Source organism: Gorilla gorilla, chromosome 16 (assembly GCF_029281585.2).
Source record: "Gorilla gorilla gorilla isolate KB3781 chromosome 16, NHGRI_mGorGor1-v2.1_pri, whole genome shotgun sequence".
In the NCBI taxonomy this organism is placed as follows: Eukaryota; Metazoa; Chordata; class Mammalia; order Primates; family Hominidae; genus Gorilla; species Gorilla gorilla.
Window position 1 is genome coordinate 37,375,001 of NC_073240.2, and position 16,862 is coordinate 37,391,862.

Consider the following 16,862-nt stretch of genomic DNA (forward strand, 5'->3'; position numbering starts at 1 on the left):
CCCAGTTTATTGATTATCCATTATCATTTGTCATGAGGCGTCCTAACTCAAGGGGAAAATATAACTCTCTTTTTCTTGCTGAACGGTAGTGCTGTATAGATCTGTAGAAAGGTATTTCAGATGTACCAATCTCCGAGAAAAATGAGCAAAGAAATAAAGCAATGAGTGTGCCTTCCAGGTCTGAGCAGTTTAAAGGGTAGATTGCTGACAGTACTTTGTTCTCACATCAACCCTTTTTCCCCTCATAACGAAGAAAGAAGTTCGTGAGGCCACTGAAATACTCCAAGCTCAGGATACTGCAGCTGTATGTGATAATCTAAACGTGAATGTTCTTATTATCCTGGCATAATGGTGCTTAATTTATAGATGTTTTGGGTTCATATTCATTTTTATTGGTGACTATTAACATTTTTTTCTGCTAAAGTCAGCAAAAAATGTAATTAAATGGTTCTTTTAATTTACACTTAATTGCTGCACTGTGGGAGTAATTTCTTCAGTTCTTAAAAATGTATTAAATTCCTCATCCCTGTCTTCAACTGTTCTGTTGACCACGGCCACTGTAAAAAATTGCCAAGGGTACAAAATGTACATCATCTGTTTTCTATGGAGTAGTTTCTAGCACTCCTCTGTCATTTGGGGTGTCCAAAGGTGATGCATACAGAACAAGTGTTGCTTCAGAGACTAATTGCACTTCTCCCTTAACACACTTTGTTTCCAGAGCCCCAAGAGTTTGCAGCATGTCTTTTTGTAAACTCTATCTCTCACTTTGGCACAGCATTGTGCTGCCATTGTGCTCAGCGGCCTTGCTGAAAGATTAATTACAACTGAAGAAATGTATCTTTTAACTGTCTCATTACATAAAGAATTCATAGTGAAGTTAACATCCGCATAATTTAATGATATACGGATTTTAATTATATAGTACACTGTTAATTGTACAGCTATTTTTAGATCAGGCTACTAACTTGTTCATTTAAATGAATAGCTCATTTGCTTGAGGGACCAAAATGTAAGCTTTCTTGAAAACTCAAGAGAATCTTGAAACTGCTGCAAAAATATGTTAACCTGGTAGGATATTTTTATGGTATTTGTCTCTCCTTAAAATGAAGCTGACCTGTACCTCACCTTCGTTGCATAGGTTGTTTGACACATAGAATTTTGACTTTTTTTTTTTGTACCTAATAAAGTGCAAGAAAGATAGATCTCTGTGTTGGATAATGGGCAGAAATTGAATAGCGGTGTTTTCCTTGAAAGTTGTTGAGATTTTTCTCAGGAGAATTAGACGAAAGTTATTTCTGAATAGAAGCACTGTCCCTGGCTATAATTAGTCACATGGGTTTAGTTCCCAGGAAATGTTTCTTTCAGCATACTAAAAGTGTTTGAATTTTCATATCGTTTAACATGCCTTGAAATTTCGCCTCTGCTCACCTACCTATCCCTCTCCTACAATTTAAGATATAAAGTTTAGGTTGTTCTTTCCCGTTAGATTCAGGAGCCTGCCGAAAAAGAACACACTTTTGTGCCCCCTTTCCTTGAATACTTCCAATCCTGGGCAACATTTTTAATGACTTAGAATTAACTACTTTCTAATTATGCACTGAGGCAGACACCATGATGTTGTATGGGCCTTTGCCAGCAATTGGAAACACAAGAGACATAAATGAGCAGGCTACCAGAGGGAATTATTAGAGAGGCTTCTTGAAGTCATCAACTTGCAAAGCAGAGACTTGCCCTTGTGTCATTGAATAATACAGACTTGGTCATACCAGTAGCCACTGTGGTATCACCTTTAGAAGCATCCAGTTTTCTTTCTTTTCATAGACTATAAGACATTTGATCTCATCAGGCTTTCTGGATACACCAGTAAATTTCGGTAGGTCTTTGCTGCCATGAACTTTCTCCTCTGATCTTGAATGGGAGTTTTCGCTTTACCTGTGTCTCACCTCTCATGTTGGGCCCCAGTGAGCCCAGAAGAGGGCTTCCCTTCATTATGTGGCCCTATATTTGCTCTGCATGGAGCACTAGCTTGAAACTTTAATTGCTAATATATGAATTGGAGGAAAATCCAGGAGGGAGGAGGTAATACCATGGAATCTCTTACCGTAAGTTTAAACTTTTTATAAAAGTACTATGTAACTGTTAGCAACAACAACAAAAATGTGTGCTAGTAAGGTCACTTCACATACCTATGCCAGTGATAAGCAGTCCTCTTTGGGAGATGAGTCATTAGATGTTTTCACGGTTTACCTCAAGATCCATTGTATCCTATGAGAAAGAGTAGTCTTCTCTTTCCTTTGGCAGTGTGTTCATAAATGTATTTATTCAGCAATTTGTTGAGTAGCTATTTTGTGCAAAGCGGCATTGGAGTGGTAACAAATAAGCATTTCTGCTTTTAAGCAGCTTGCCAAATACCCTGACAAAAACAATTCCTTAATCCTCCATGTGAACCATGCATTCTCAAAGGGGGTGAGATTGTGTAAACAGATATGCAGCATATCTGTGGCATTAAAATTTCATGGGGGGAGCAATTAAGAAAAATAAGAAGTCTTCTGAGGTGGGTCCTAATGAATAAAAGAAAAGGTTAAGAATCATCTGTGTAGACTAAATAAGGGCCACATAAATCCAAGCTTGAAATCTGAAACCTTGTAGCCTCACCACCAATAATAAACTTGTGAGATTTCTTTCTTATCTTCTTAGGGGTGACCACATGATGAGCCTCAATCTTCTTCCATGTGAAAACCCCCAGATACTTAAAGACAATATTAAGAAAATATTGACACCTTTTTAATGTGGCATGATTTAAAATTTCAGCATCCTGATCAATCTCTTGTCATCAGTTGACAAAGTGACATTTAATCAAGTGCCCAATGATTGATACACAATATGAGTTCTCTCCATTCCGCAATATGAGGGAGAGGAAGGCAAGTGGATTGGACAAAAATAAGAGAAGGCTTTAATGGAGGAGGTAAACATTGAACCAGGCCTCAAAGTTTTAGCCAAAGGAAAGTCAGGAAAAAAAATTCCAGATTTGGAAGATGTGTGTGTGAGTGTGGAGAAGAATTAAGTATATTCATAGCATTAACCAAGCGCTTTCTCAATATTTGTTGAATGTGTGCTTGTTGGATAAGGATTGGTGGCATATAGCGGCTATAAGGCTGCAAGTTGCCTGAGACAAGGTTCCGATCAGTCTGAACACTCATGCTTTGGAGATATCTTCCTCTTGTCCTTACATAATACTTTTATATTTGATAGCTCTAGTCTAAGTTATTTCTTACATGATTATGTGCTAGTTAGAGAGAATAATTTAATTTGTCCCTATAGGATTCCCTAATGTTAAAAGATATTTCTTATTCAGATTGTCAAATGGGATCAAACTGCTTTAGATTTCACTTTTATGCAGTGGGAGAGCCAGTGGGCTAGTGCTTAGAATTCTTGAGGAGTAGTTCCAACTGCAAGGGCAAGTAGGCTCCTACAGGCCACTGGCAATATGGAAATTGTTCAGGAAAGACACTGGCAGGTCAACCCCTGTGGAGATGTAGCTTGGGACTTTAGTGACCATGATATCCAAAGGCGTTAAACCATCATTGGAAGAAAAGATGAAATACTAATTGGTATTTAGGCTTTGCTGTCTTGGAGTTCAGCCCCTGGGGCAGCCACATGAAGAGGCAAAGCTCCTGGTGTACCTTGGGAGTATTGCCAGCAGCAGTTTCCATATCCATCCAGCTTTTCAGCTGCAGAGTCTGTTTGTGTGTGTGTTTTAAGTGGGGAGAGAACTAGGCTCTCACACCACAGCTCTGACTGTGCATGACTTTTCCTTCTCATCTTTATCCCTATGTCTGTCCTTCCTTCACACATCCTTTCTTCTCTCTGACTGCTGCCATCCAGTACACAGTCAGTCCATACTAGTTCCCCTATCTTGCTTAAACCTATTTGAGATCTTAGATTAGGGATCCCAACTATATATTGTCTTGTTTTTGTTTTAGTTCAAGTGCAGCCTAATCAAAAGGCATTCTTTGCAGTAGGCAGGACTTTCGGGGTCTTGAGAGCACAGATGTTTCACCTGCTTGTTTGCCTCAGTTTCTTCTAGTAGTAGCTGGCTACTTCTCTGACCTCATGCTAAGGAAAGCAAGAGCTATAAAAATGGATGTGATATTAGTTATTCTTGGGAAAGTCTTTACTTGCTTGGTTGCTAATACTTGAAATGCCCTTAGCTGGGGGAAAATTCTATTATGTGGTTATAGACAAGACTTAAATAACAAACTTTCCAAGAGTGACAACACATTCACCTAATACACACAGAAGTAGAAAGGACTTCTACCTAGTTCTTTCTCAAGCCCACTTTTAGTAGTGGATTGTGCACTGAGTGCCACAAAAGAGTGTATATGTGTGTATGGGCTGGGGTGGGGGAGTGGGGATGTAAGATGGGAGTATCAATCTGGCATTGGCAAATTTTGCCTGTTGAATAGATTGACTTCTGGCTGTCTCTCAAGCCTATGGCAGTATATACTTGAAAAGAACAGGGCCCTGACTTTATACACATCTCATCAAATCAACTATAACATCCCAAGTCTCAAACAGCCCAAGTGCATAACAGTGTGTTATTTTATTTCATCTTCACAACAGCCCTGCAAGGTAAGCACCAATGTTATTCTCTTTTACAAACAAGGATACCAAGAGGTGTCAACATTAACTTGTTAAGAGAACATGACAAGTAGCTGGAAGAGCCAGGCCTCAAACCAAGTCTGTCTGATTCTAGACTCTGCTCATAACCGCTTATCCTTACTGCCTCTCTGTTTGAAAGTGTTATTCTGCATGTCTTTCCTAGTTTACCTCTTTTTAAGGAAGACATATTTTTCTTCTTTTGAGGAAGATGTAAATAAAAATATTGGTCCTGTTATATGACTTTCAAGTCCAGATCATAAGAGGCCTTAAACTTATGCATCATTATCTGGGGATGCTTGCTCTTGGAACCCACCAACCTTTTCAAGGAGAAGCCCAAACAGACCTTAGGGAAGCCTTACTTCTCTAAGTCTTGTGTCAGGAAGCCAGGGCCCCTCACCCACATGGCAGACATGCAAGTGAGCCGCCACCAAAGTGAATCCTTCAGCACCCAGGTGATGCACCCCAGTGGAGACCACAGGAAGAGCAAATTGTCTCCACTGAGCCAAGGCCAAATTGCCAAATAATGAGCATGTTGAGAAATTGTTTAAAGCACTCTACCCAAAAAACGGAGGGTTATATTTGAGAATCTAATAGAACTGATTCTCACATCCACAGAAACAAGTTGTCTTCTTTCCCAAGCTTGATGATTAGCACAGTGCTTTGGCCTGAGACATCATGGCAGCTGTTGAAGGAATCAGGATAACAATACATTTTATAGCCACCAATGACCATTCTCCCTTTTCCCTGGCTTCCCAGATGCCATAACAGTAGGCAGGTCCTTAGTAGTAGTTTAGGTGATTCCACTCCCCATCCTGTCTGTATGCCTGTCACTTGCCCTTCTTTCTGTTGTTTGGGAGTCCAACTTCTTAGAAGGATCTTTTTAAATATAGTTTTATAACTCTGGCTCCAAAAAAAGTTAACAAACAAAAAAGTAAATTAGTATTCCCCTGAACTTATTACTAAAGGGCCTTCAAAAATGTCAACAACACGGCAGAGTGAGCTTTTGTTAGTGGGCCATATTTCCATGAAAAAGATAGAAATGATAGGCAAAATTTTTAAAACTTTAAAAGATATGTGACCAGGTATAAACAAGAGAAGTAAAATCTTTGGGTATCAGAAATGGAGAAAGAACCTGTATTCAGAATGATCTACAGAAATTGCTAACTTCAGATATAGACACGAGGGGCTGGGCTTGGGTTTTGAACTCCCCAGAGGGACAGATATGCAACTAAGAGCTGGAATTGAGCTTCCATGTATAGCTCAAACCATATAAAAAGGACTAGAAAAACTCTACTTTCTTGGAGAAAATGGCAAGGAAGCTTGCTTGGTGGATGTGGCCTTGGGTTGTGCAGTATTGAGAGAACAAATAGAAATTAGAAATAAGTCAGCACTATTTGTGGGTTTGGGTCCAAATTTATGCTCCTGTTTACTGCAGAAAGGCCAAGCAAAGAAATTAACAATAAAACTGGTCTTTGCAAAACTAAACATGAAACTACATTGTCATGGTTAATTCTACAGTGCCGGTCAAACAATTCTTGCTGAAAATAAGCTCCCAATAAAAATTTACAAGCCAATGGAGGACACCAATTACCATGGGGAAGTGGACAGAGAAAGAGAAAGAAAAATAGAATACCATGAACTAGAGATAAGGAAATGACACTATAAACTATAAGACAAAGTATATAAAGTATAAAATCTAAACATTTTATATATTTGCATATATATATAAACTGAGTAAATAAAAATAACTGAATAAATAAAGGTATCGAATTTTATAAGACAGCAGATTTTTAAAAAATAAAATGTAGAAATGAAATAACAGTCATTGAGAAGCTCATTAGCTGAGTGATGTATTAGACAAAAAGATTAGGAGAAAATTAGAAGAATTAGATTACAAGAAAATTTAGTGAATTCTAGGGTGACTTTAAGGAAAGCATCCTTAATATGACACAAGGTTGAAGAGAGGGGAAATACAAACACTTTGTGAGAGTAGGAGACATAGAGGATAGAATAAGATCTTCTAAGAGATGTCTAATACCAGTTTCAGAGGAGAGAATAGAGGACAAAGCTGTAATGTCTCGGAATTTTTCAAATTGGTTAAAGGCATATATTCTTAGCTTCATGAAACGACTAATTCCAAGCAGACTAAATACAAATAGCCACATCTAGGCACACAGGGATGAAACCATTGAATGTCAAATAAAATATTAAAAGTAATCAGAGATAAAAAGACAAATTACATATATAGGGATTAGTTTTAGACTGACATTAGAGTGCTTATAAGTAACGGTAGATCCCGAGAGAGTAGAATCTCCAGAGTTGAATTAAAATGACCCTTAGCCTGTAATTGTATACTATGTTTTATTATTATTCAAGAGTGAGAACTAAGTACAGATATTTTTACATAAGGCAAGACTAAAACATTTTTACTGCTCACGGATTTCAGATGAAAGAACTAATAAATGAAATGCTTCAGTAACAAGGATATTGAACCCAAAAGCAGAGAATGGGATTCAAGAAGCAATGCTGAAAAAGGAAATACGGCAAATGTGTTGATAAATTTAAATAAACGTTGAGTGTTTAAAAAAATGGAAATCAACTCTTAGAGTTCTCCAGAGAAACAGAACCAATAGGAGGGGTGTGTGTATGTGTGTGTGTGTGTGTGTGTGTGTGTGTGTGTAATTGATTTATACAATTATAGAGTCTGATAAGCCTCGAGTTACAGTTGGCAAGCTGGAGACCCAGGAGAACTGATAGTGTAGTCCCAGTTCCAGGCTAAAGGCCTGAGAATGAGAAGAGCCAGTGGTTGTAGTTCCAGTCTGAAGGCCAGCAGGCTTGAGACACAGGAAGAGCCAAGGTTTCAGTTAGAGTTCACAGACAGGAAGCAAACTAATGTTTCAGCTCCAAGGCAGAAAGAATTCTGTCTTACTCAGCCTTTTAGTTCTAGTCAGTCTTTCAATGGATTGCATAAGGCCCACCCACATTAGGGAGGGCAATTTGTTTTACCCAGTTTACATTCAAATTTTAATGTCATCCAGAAATACCCTCACAGACGCACCCAAAATGATGTTTGGGCTGGGCAAGGTCACACATACCTGTAATTTCAGCACTTTGGGAAGGTGAGGCAGGTGGATTGCTTCAGCCCAAGAGTTCAGGACCTCATGGAGAAACCTGTCTCTACAAAAAAAAATACAAAAATTAGCTGGGGTTGTCGTGGCATGCACTTGTAGTCCCAGCTACCAGGGAGACTGAGGTGGGAGGGTATATTGAGCCTGGAAGGTTGAGGCTGCGGTAAGTTGAGATCACACCACTGCACTCCATCCTAGGCAACAGAGCAAGACCCTGCCAAAAAAAAAAAAAAAAAGAAAAAGAAAAAGAAAAAAGAAAAGAATGATGTTTGACCAAATATCTGGGTACCCCATCTCCCAGTCAAGTTGACACATAAAATTTAACACCATAGAGACTAATTGGGAAGTTGTATTACAAACAAGATTGTTGAACAAAAATAACAGACACAATAACATGGGAGGCTGATAGAATTGTGTAAAAAAAGAGCAGATAGACTTTGAAGTAACAGTCATTGAGAAGCTCATTAGCTGAGTGATGTATTAGAGGGAGGCTTCCTGATTGGAGTGAATGTGTTTCAATTTATTTATATGTAAAACAACAAAGATGTTACTGATAAAGATTAGATATTGTTTCAGTTTAAACATTCTTTGAGAGAACTACTAAAGAAATCATCATGCCTATGTCCTGAATGGTGTTGCCTAGGTTTTCTTCTAGGGTTTTTATGGTTTTAGGTCTAACGTTTAAGTCTTTAATCCATCTTGAATTGATTTTTGTATAAGGTGTAAGGAAGGGATCCAGTTTCAGCTTTCTACATATGGCTAGCCAGTTTTCCCAGCACCATTTATTAAATAGGGAATCCTTTCCCCATTGCTTGTTTTTCTCAGGTTTGTCAAAGATCAGATGTAGATATGCGGCATTATTTCTGAGGGCTCTGTTCTGTTCCGTTGATCTATATCTCTGTTTTGGTACCAGTACCATGCTGTTTTGGTTACTGTAGCCTTGTAGTATAGTTTGAAGTCAGGTAGTGTGATGCCTCCAGCTTTGTTCTTTTGGCTTAGGATTGACTTGGTGATGTGGGCTCTTTTTTGGTTCCATATGAACTTTAAAGTAGTTTTTTCCAATTCTGTGAAGAAAGGCATTGGTAGCTTGATGGGGATGGCATTGAATCTGTAAATTACCTTGGGCAGTATGGCCATTTTCATGATATCGATTCTTCCTACCCATGAGCATGGAATGTTCTTCCATTTGTTTGTATCCTCTTTTATTTCCTTGAGCAGTGGTTTGTAGTTCTCCTTGAAGAGGTCCCTTGTAAGTTGGATTCCAAGGTATTTTATTCTCTTTGAAGCAATTGTGAATGGGAGTTCACTCATGATTTGGCTCTCTGTCTGTTATTGGTGTATAAGAATGCTTGTGATTTTTGTACATTGATTTTGTATCCTGAGACTTTGCTGAAGTTGCTTATCAGCTTAAGGAGATTTTGGGCTGAGACAATGGGGTTTTCCAGATATACAATCATGTCATCTGCAAACAGGGACAATTTGACTTCCTCTTTTCCTAATTGAATACCCTTTATTTCCTTCTCCTGCCTAATTGCCCTGGCCAGGACTTCCAACACTATGTTGAATAGGAGTGGTGAGAGAGGGCATCCCTGTCTTGTGCCAGTTTTCAAAGGGAATGCTTCCAATTTTTGCCCATTCAGTATGATATTGGCTGTGGGTTTGTCATAGATAGCTCTTATTATTTTGAAATACGTCCCATCAATACCTAATTTATTGAGAGTTTTTAGCATGAAGGGTTGTTGAATTTTGTCAAAGGCCTTTTCTGCATCTATTGAGATAATCATGTGGTTTTTGTCTTTGGCTCTGTTTATATGCTGGATTACACGTATTGATTTGCGTATATTGAACCAGACTTGCATCCCAGGGATGAAGCCCACTTGATCATGGTGGATAAGCTTTTTGATGTGCTGCTGGATTCGTTTTGCCAGTATTTTATTGAGGATTTTTGCATCAATGTTCATCAAGGATATTGATTGGTCTAAAATTCTCTTTTTTTGTTGTGTCTCTGCCAGGCTTTGGTATCAGAACTCATAACTCATAAAATGAGTTAGGGAGGATTCCCTCTTTTTCTATTGATTGGAATAGTTTCAGAAGGAATGGTACCAGCTCCTCCTTGTACCTCTGGTGGAATTCGGCTGTGAATCCATCTGGTCCTGGACTCTTTTTGGTTGGTACGCTATTGATTATTGCCACAGTTTCAGATCCTGTTATTGGTCTATTCAGAGATTCAACTTCTTCCTGGTTTAGTCTTGGGAGAGTGTATGTGTCGAGGAATTTATCCATTTCTTCTAGATTTTCTAGTTTATTTGCGTAGAGGTGTTTGTAGTATTCTCTGATGGTAGTTTGTATTTCTGTGGGATCGGTGGTGATACCCCCTTTATCATTTTTTATTGTGTCTATTTGATTCTTCTCTCTTTTTTTCTTTATTAGTCTTGCTAGCGGTCTATCAATTTTGTTGATCCTTTCAAAAAACCAGCTCCTGGATTCATTAATTTTTGGAAGGGTTTTTTGTGTCTCTATTTCCTTCAGTTCTGCTCTGATTTTAGTTATTTCTTGCCTTCTGCTAGCTTTTGAATGTGTTTGCTCTTGCTTTTCTAGTTCTTTTAATTGTGATGTTAGGGTGTCAATTTTGGATCTTTCCTGCTTTCTCTTGTGGGCATTTAGTGCTATAAATTTCCCTCTACACACTGCTTTGAATGCGTCCCAGAGATTGTGGTATGTTGTGTCTTTGTTCTCGTTGGTTTCAAAGAACATCTTTATTTCTGCCTTCATTTCGTTATGTACCCAGTAGTCATTCAGGAGCAGATTGTTCAGTTTCCAGGTAGTTGAGCGGTTTTGAGTGAGATTCTTAATCCTGAGTTCTAGTTTGATTGCAGTGTGGTCTGAGAGATAGTTTGTTATAATTTCTGTTCTTTTGCATTTGCTGAGGAGAGCTTTACTTCCAAGTATGTGGTCATGTCTAAAACACCAAAAGCAATGGCAACAAAACACAAAATTGACAAATGGGATCTAATTAAACTAAAGAGCTTCTGTACAGCAAAAGAAACTACCATCAGAGTGAACAGGCAACCTACAAAGTGGGAGAAAATTTTTGCAACCTAGTCATCTGACAAAGGGCTAATATCCAGAATCTACAATGAACTCAAACAAATTTACAAGAAAAAAACAAACAACCCCATCGAAAAGTGGGCAAAGGACATGAACAGACACTTCTCAAAAGAAGACATTTATGCAGCCAAAAAACACATGAAAAAATGCTCACCATCACTGGCCATCAGAGAAATGCAAATCAAAACCACAATGAGATACCATCTCACACCAGTTAGAATGGCAATCATTAAAAAGTCAGGAAACAACAGGTGCTGGAGAGGATGTGGAGAAATAGGAACACTTTTACACTGTTGGTGGGACTGTAAACTAGTTGAACCATTGTGGAAGTCAGTGTGGCGATTCCTCAGGGATCTAGAACTAGAAATACCATTTGACCCAGCCATCCCATTACTGGGCATATACCCAAAGGACTATAAATCATGCTGCTATAAAGACACATGCACACATATGTTTATTGCGGCACTATTCACAATAGCAAAGACTTGGAACCAACCCAAATGTCCAGCAATGATAGACTGGATTAAGAAAATGTGGCACATATACACCATGGAATACTATGCAGCCATAAAAAAGGATGAGTTCATGTCCTTTGTAGGGACATGGATGAAATTGGAAATCATCATTCTCAGTAAACTATCGCAAGAACAAAAAACCAAACACCGCATATTCTCACTCATAGGTGGGAATTGAACAATGAGATCACATGGACACAGGAAGGGGAACATCACACTCTGGGGACTGTTGTGGGGTAGGGGGCTGGGGAGGGATAGCATTGGGAGATATACCTAATGCTAGATGACGAGTTAGTGGGTGCAGCGCACCAGCATGGCACATGTATACATATGTAACTAACCTGCACAATATGCACATGTACCCTAAAACTTAAAGTATAATAATAAAAGAAAAAAAAAAGAAAAAGAAATCATCATAGAGGCCAGGCACGGTAGCTCATGCTTGTAATCTCAGCACTTTCAGAGGCCGAGGCAGGTGAATCACTTGAGCTCAGGAGTTCGAGACCAGCCTGGCAACATAGTGAAACCCCATCTCTACTAAAAAAAATACAAGAAAGAAAGAGAGAGAGAGAAGGGAGGGACAGAGGGATGGAGGGCAGAGGGACAGAGGGACAGACAGAAGGACGGAGGGAGGGAGGGAGTGAGGGGAGAAAGGGGAGGAAAGGGAGGAAAGATGGAGGGAGGGTGGGAGAGAGAGAGGGAGGGAGAGAGGGAAGGAAGGAAGAAAAGGAGGGAAGGAAGGAAGAAAAGGAAGGAAGGAAGGAAAAGATAGGAAGGAAGGAAAGGGAGGAAAGGAAGGGAGGGACAAATCAATGTGGAATGTATTATTTCCAAGAGAACAGAAGGAAGGGAGGGAGGGAGGGAGGGAGGGAGGGAGGGATGGAAGGAGAAATCAGTGTAGAATGTATTATATCCAAGGGAATAAAGGGTAATAAGGGAATAAAGAAAACTTAATTAACTAGAAGGTAGGGAGAAAAGAGGAGAAAGAAAGAGAATGACTAGCAGAACACAGAAAATAAGAGAGTAAAAATAAGCCTGAATGTATCAGTTGTAATGAATGTAAATGGGTTAAATTCACATTTTTAAAAAAGCTTAGATTGTCAAATTTGATTTTAGAAAATCCAACAAAATACTATTTATGAATCACTCATAAGACATAATGACACAATAAAGTTCAAAGTAAAGAAATGGGGAAATTAGTACAATAAAAATTAACATTAGAAAATAAAAAACTAATAACAACAATAAAAAGAAATGGAACACTAGATATGTGAGGGAGGCAGATCCTATCCAAAAGAAAAGTGTTGCAGAAGTATTACCACTAGGTAACATTAAATTTAAGAGAAAACCTTTATTAGAGTTAAAGAAAGTCTTGACTTTGCCAAAAGACATACTTACCAAGAATTCTGTGTATAACAACGGAGAGTGCAGGCAGCCAACAGTATAGTCTCCAAATACAGAAAGCAAGCATTGGCAGAATTATAAGGAGAAACTGACAACTCCACAGTAGTAGTAGATGATTATTTCATGTGTAGTTGAAAAAAAATAACAAGGATACAGAAGATTTGGATAATACCATTAAAATCTTAACGTACTAGACATATCTGAACCTTGCAGCTCAAAAGTAGGAACTTCAGTTTTTTGAAGACATATGAAACATTAACAAAAATTGATCACATATAAAAACACAAAGAAAGTAAAACAAACCATATTAATATAAACATCACAAATAAGAAACAGCAGAAATCCATGTTTTTAAATAACTTATGGGTCAAAGATGAAATAATGGAAAGTGTAAACTATAAATGAATGATAACAAAATTGTGGCATGTAGCTAAAGCAAAATTTAGAGGAAAAATTATAGCCTTGAAAAGTATATTTTAAAATACAAAATTGAAAATGAATTTTATAAAAATAGTAAAAGAGTAATGTGGCAAACTCAAAGTGGGAACAAGGAAATAATGATGAAAAAGGATAAATTCAATGAAATTAGAAGCAATGGTACAGTAAAGAGGATCGACAGAGCCAACATTTGGTCTTATGAAAATATTAGTAAAACCAACCTCTAGCAAGACTGAGAAATTAAAAAAAAAAAAAGCTTATACAAATTAATATGAGACTATCTAAAGCAAATTTATTGCAGGCGTAGAAGTTAGGTCAGGGTGGTGAGTGCACAGATGTTTATTATATATTAGTTCTTTATGTTAAAAATACTTCACAACAAAAAGTTCATAATCTTAGGCATTGTGCCTTAGTCCAGGCATTGCTTTAACAGGTACCAAGTCTCTCCTATTCTTGTGAATCTAGCTCCAGTGACTCATACATTCCTGCTTTATACATACTTTGTAGAAAATTGTAATCCTGTTCGTTGTAATCCTGGAGTGGCAGAGGCAAAGTGTGAAATCAACAGAATGAATGCCTCTACCAAAGGTTGAGGAGAATAGGAATCCTGTCCATGTGTGGTTAAAAAAGCCAGATGCAAATTGGCCAGAGGTGGTCTAGGAACAGCTTCCATAAAAGACACAGGCTTTCTTGAGGCCTCTTAGCCCTGGCCATGACAAGGTTGTCCAATCGCATTTACTTATCTGGTTGATGTTATTATTCATTTCTTTGAGATGGCAGTTCCTAAGCGTCAGAATCTGTGTGTAAAAGTAGGTTTACATTCTCTGGCTTGATTTGAGACACCAACATACTTTCATGAAGCCTGAGTGGAAAGAGCTGTGTGTGTTTGGCAGATACATCCTGGGTCCGCAGCACAGGCGGTCACTTCCTAGAGGAACTTTCTCTGTTGCTCTAAAAAGTGGTGGGTTGCAAGAAGAGAAAAGACATTTTGTTGAGGTTAAAATGAATGTGGACTCAATGTATACTTTTTACTGTTATTCCATTTAAAACAACTGACTTCCTCTGGCAAGTTTCCTTTCATTTGAATAGTGTTTATTCAACATATTCAGACTTTTAAAAAAAAGTTTATTGCCTATGATTCTTAATCCTGATAAGCATACCACTGTTCTAAAATTTATATTGTGAGGAAAATTATGTCATCAGTTTATTTTTTCTTTTGATATTTCCCTTTTTTGGCTGAAAATAAATGACCTACTTTTCTTATGTCACAGAGTATTGTCCCTTTTCTTTTTTTAAAAACAGCCTTTGTTTTATTATTTTAGCCAGGAGTTTGCATATAGTTTGATATGAGATCTGTAATTTTTATAGGATAGCGTTCTTAGTCATGGCCACTTACATATTAGTGATCTCTTCCTCACATGGGTTCATGAGAGTTGGAATGTACCATGACTGGGGTCCATACAGAGAAGGTGCTACTATTTTCTTAAGCCTCTGCTGGCATTATGGGCAACATAAAAGAATGTGTCTGCCATTACCATGTGGTGACTCGAGTGGCAGGCCAGAGAGAGTTCCCTCTAGAAGGTGATGAAAGGTATGGACAACTGCTTTGGTCCCCTCTGACTGGCCAGGCCTTAGAATTAGGTTGGGAATACTGAGTTTCCCAGGCACGTTATTTTTTTAATACTATTGCTGCCGTAATCTTTTCTTTTATAAGAGGATGATTCATTGTTTCCTATTCCCGATATTTTTACCACTTATCAGTGGTAATTGCTTTCAGAAATAATTGAGTCCAACCCTATGGTTTGTATGAAGTAAATACCTAAGTTTGATTTGATTCTTACTATTACTTAAACTTAGCAAAATACTGCTTTAGCTGTTTTCTCTAGAGACCACACAAGAACACTTTATTTCAGTAGTCAGCTTAAATAATATTTTCACTTTCTACAGATAGCAATGGGCATTAAACTTGGGAAGCTATGTAACTTGCCAAGGTTGCAGAGCCAGTTGTAGAGATAGGGCTGGATAGGATAGCTGAGTGATGCTCTTTTGGAGATTCCATATGACCTTTTCACCTGCAGTGCAAACATGTGTTCACAAATGGCTAAGTACATAAGTGTTGCTATAAGCATGTAGTTATATGACTAAGAGTGGGAAGTAATTAAAATAATCGTGCTTCATTTTTTCTTTGCAGACCCAATACTATTTTTAAGTGAATAAGATGTAATTTCCTTATTTATTTCCACAGTATTTACTAACATTTTTTCTTTTTTTTTTTTGAGACGGAGTCTTGCTCCGTTGCCCAGGCTGGAGTGCAGTGGCTCGATCACTGCTCACTGCAACCTCCACCTCCCGGGTTCACGCCATTCTCCTGCTTCAGCCTCCCGAGTAGCTGGGACTACAGGCGCCCGCCAACGCGCCCTGCTAATTTTTTGCATTTTTAGTAGAGACGTGGTTTCACCTTGTTAGCCAGGATGGTCTCGATCTCCTGACCTCATGATCCACCCGCCTCGGCCTTCCAAAGTGCTGGGATTACAGACGTGAGCCACCGCGCCTGGCCACTAACATTTGTCTTATGTATCAGTGTTCTTATAGTATAGAGCTTGATAAAGAACATAATCTTAAAAGAAAACAAGTTAGACCCGAAATTATCTCAGAACTTGAATGATGATAATTAGATAATTATTCAGGATGCATTTTAATTTGTGCTTGTGTGGATCAGACCATAAGCCATTTTGCTAAATTGTGGTGAATAATTCCACTGCAGGCCTTGAAATAATCGATACCTAGGCAACACCTGACTTAGCTTCAGCCTAGAGACCTGCCCTTCTCCCATGCATTAAAAGGAATTCTGGCTACTGTGGCTGCCACATGCCTAGTGAGCAGCGAGGTCAGGATCTCCTACCTTGCTTTCCAAAGGATGTCACTTGCTATAGCACCTTCATCAGATGCCTCCCTTAGTGCCCCCTCTTCTTCTATAGCAGTTCCCTTGGGGTTCAACTTAATTTGCAACTTGAGGCATATTTTGGGTGGAAAACCTGTGTGTGTGTGTCTCTCTCTGTATATATTTTCCTTATTTAAGATTCTCTCAATTCAGTCAGTTTTACCTACTTTCCTCACTTGTGGAATGGAGATAGGATTTTATGGCAGTTGATGAGAATTATTTTGGAAAGGTTTAGAATTATAAGATTCTTTCATGGCTGAAAGTCATTTTAATTGATATAATTAAAGCATATGTATACGAAGAGTTTAGTGAAGAGAGGTCAGATTCAAAGACTTCAGATCTGACCTGTCTTCATTAAACTCTTCATATACATATGCTTGGTTATAAAATAACTACCTGCAAAAGGTAAATATTTTCTGATATTTTTTTTTTTTTACCCCAAATGGGCTTTTCGGAAGCTTATTTATCTACAAAAGAGACATATGCTTTAGGTCTGTACTTGTTAATTTACCTTGGAAAAATTAGGTCATCATCAAATCTGGCAGTGTGGCTTATAAACTTGGCAAAATGGTCTAATTAAAAGCTTCTGTTAGATTATAGAAAAAGGAAAAAATGATTAATGCCAGTCATATTTTTGTTTTCATGGTTTGTGTATATATGTAGGTA

The 16,862-nt window shown here is 38.2% G+C and overlaps 1 protein-coding gene across 6 annotated transcripts in view; it reads left to right on the plus strand.

The window, feature by feature from the left end:
- The window catches only part of CDIN1 (CDAN1 interacting nuclease 1), a 230,925-nt gene that overhangs the window by 95,650 nt on the left and 118,413 nt on the right, over nt 1–16,862 (plus strand). The window lies entirely within an intron of this gene.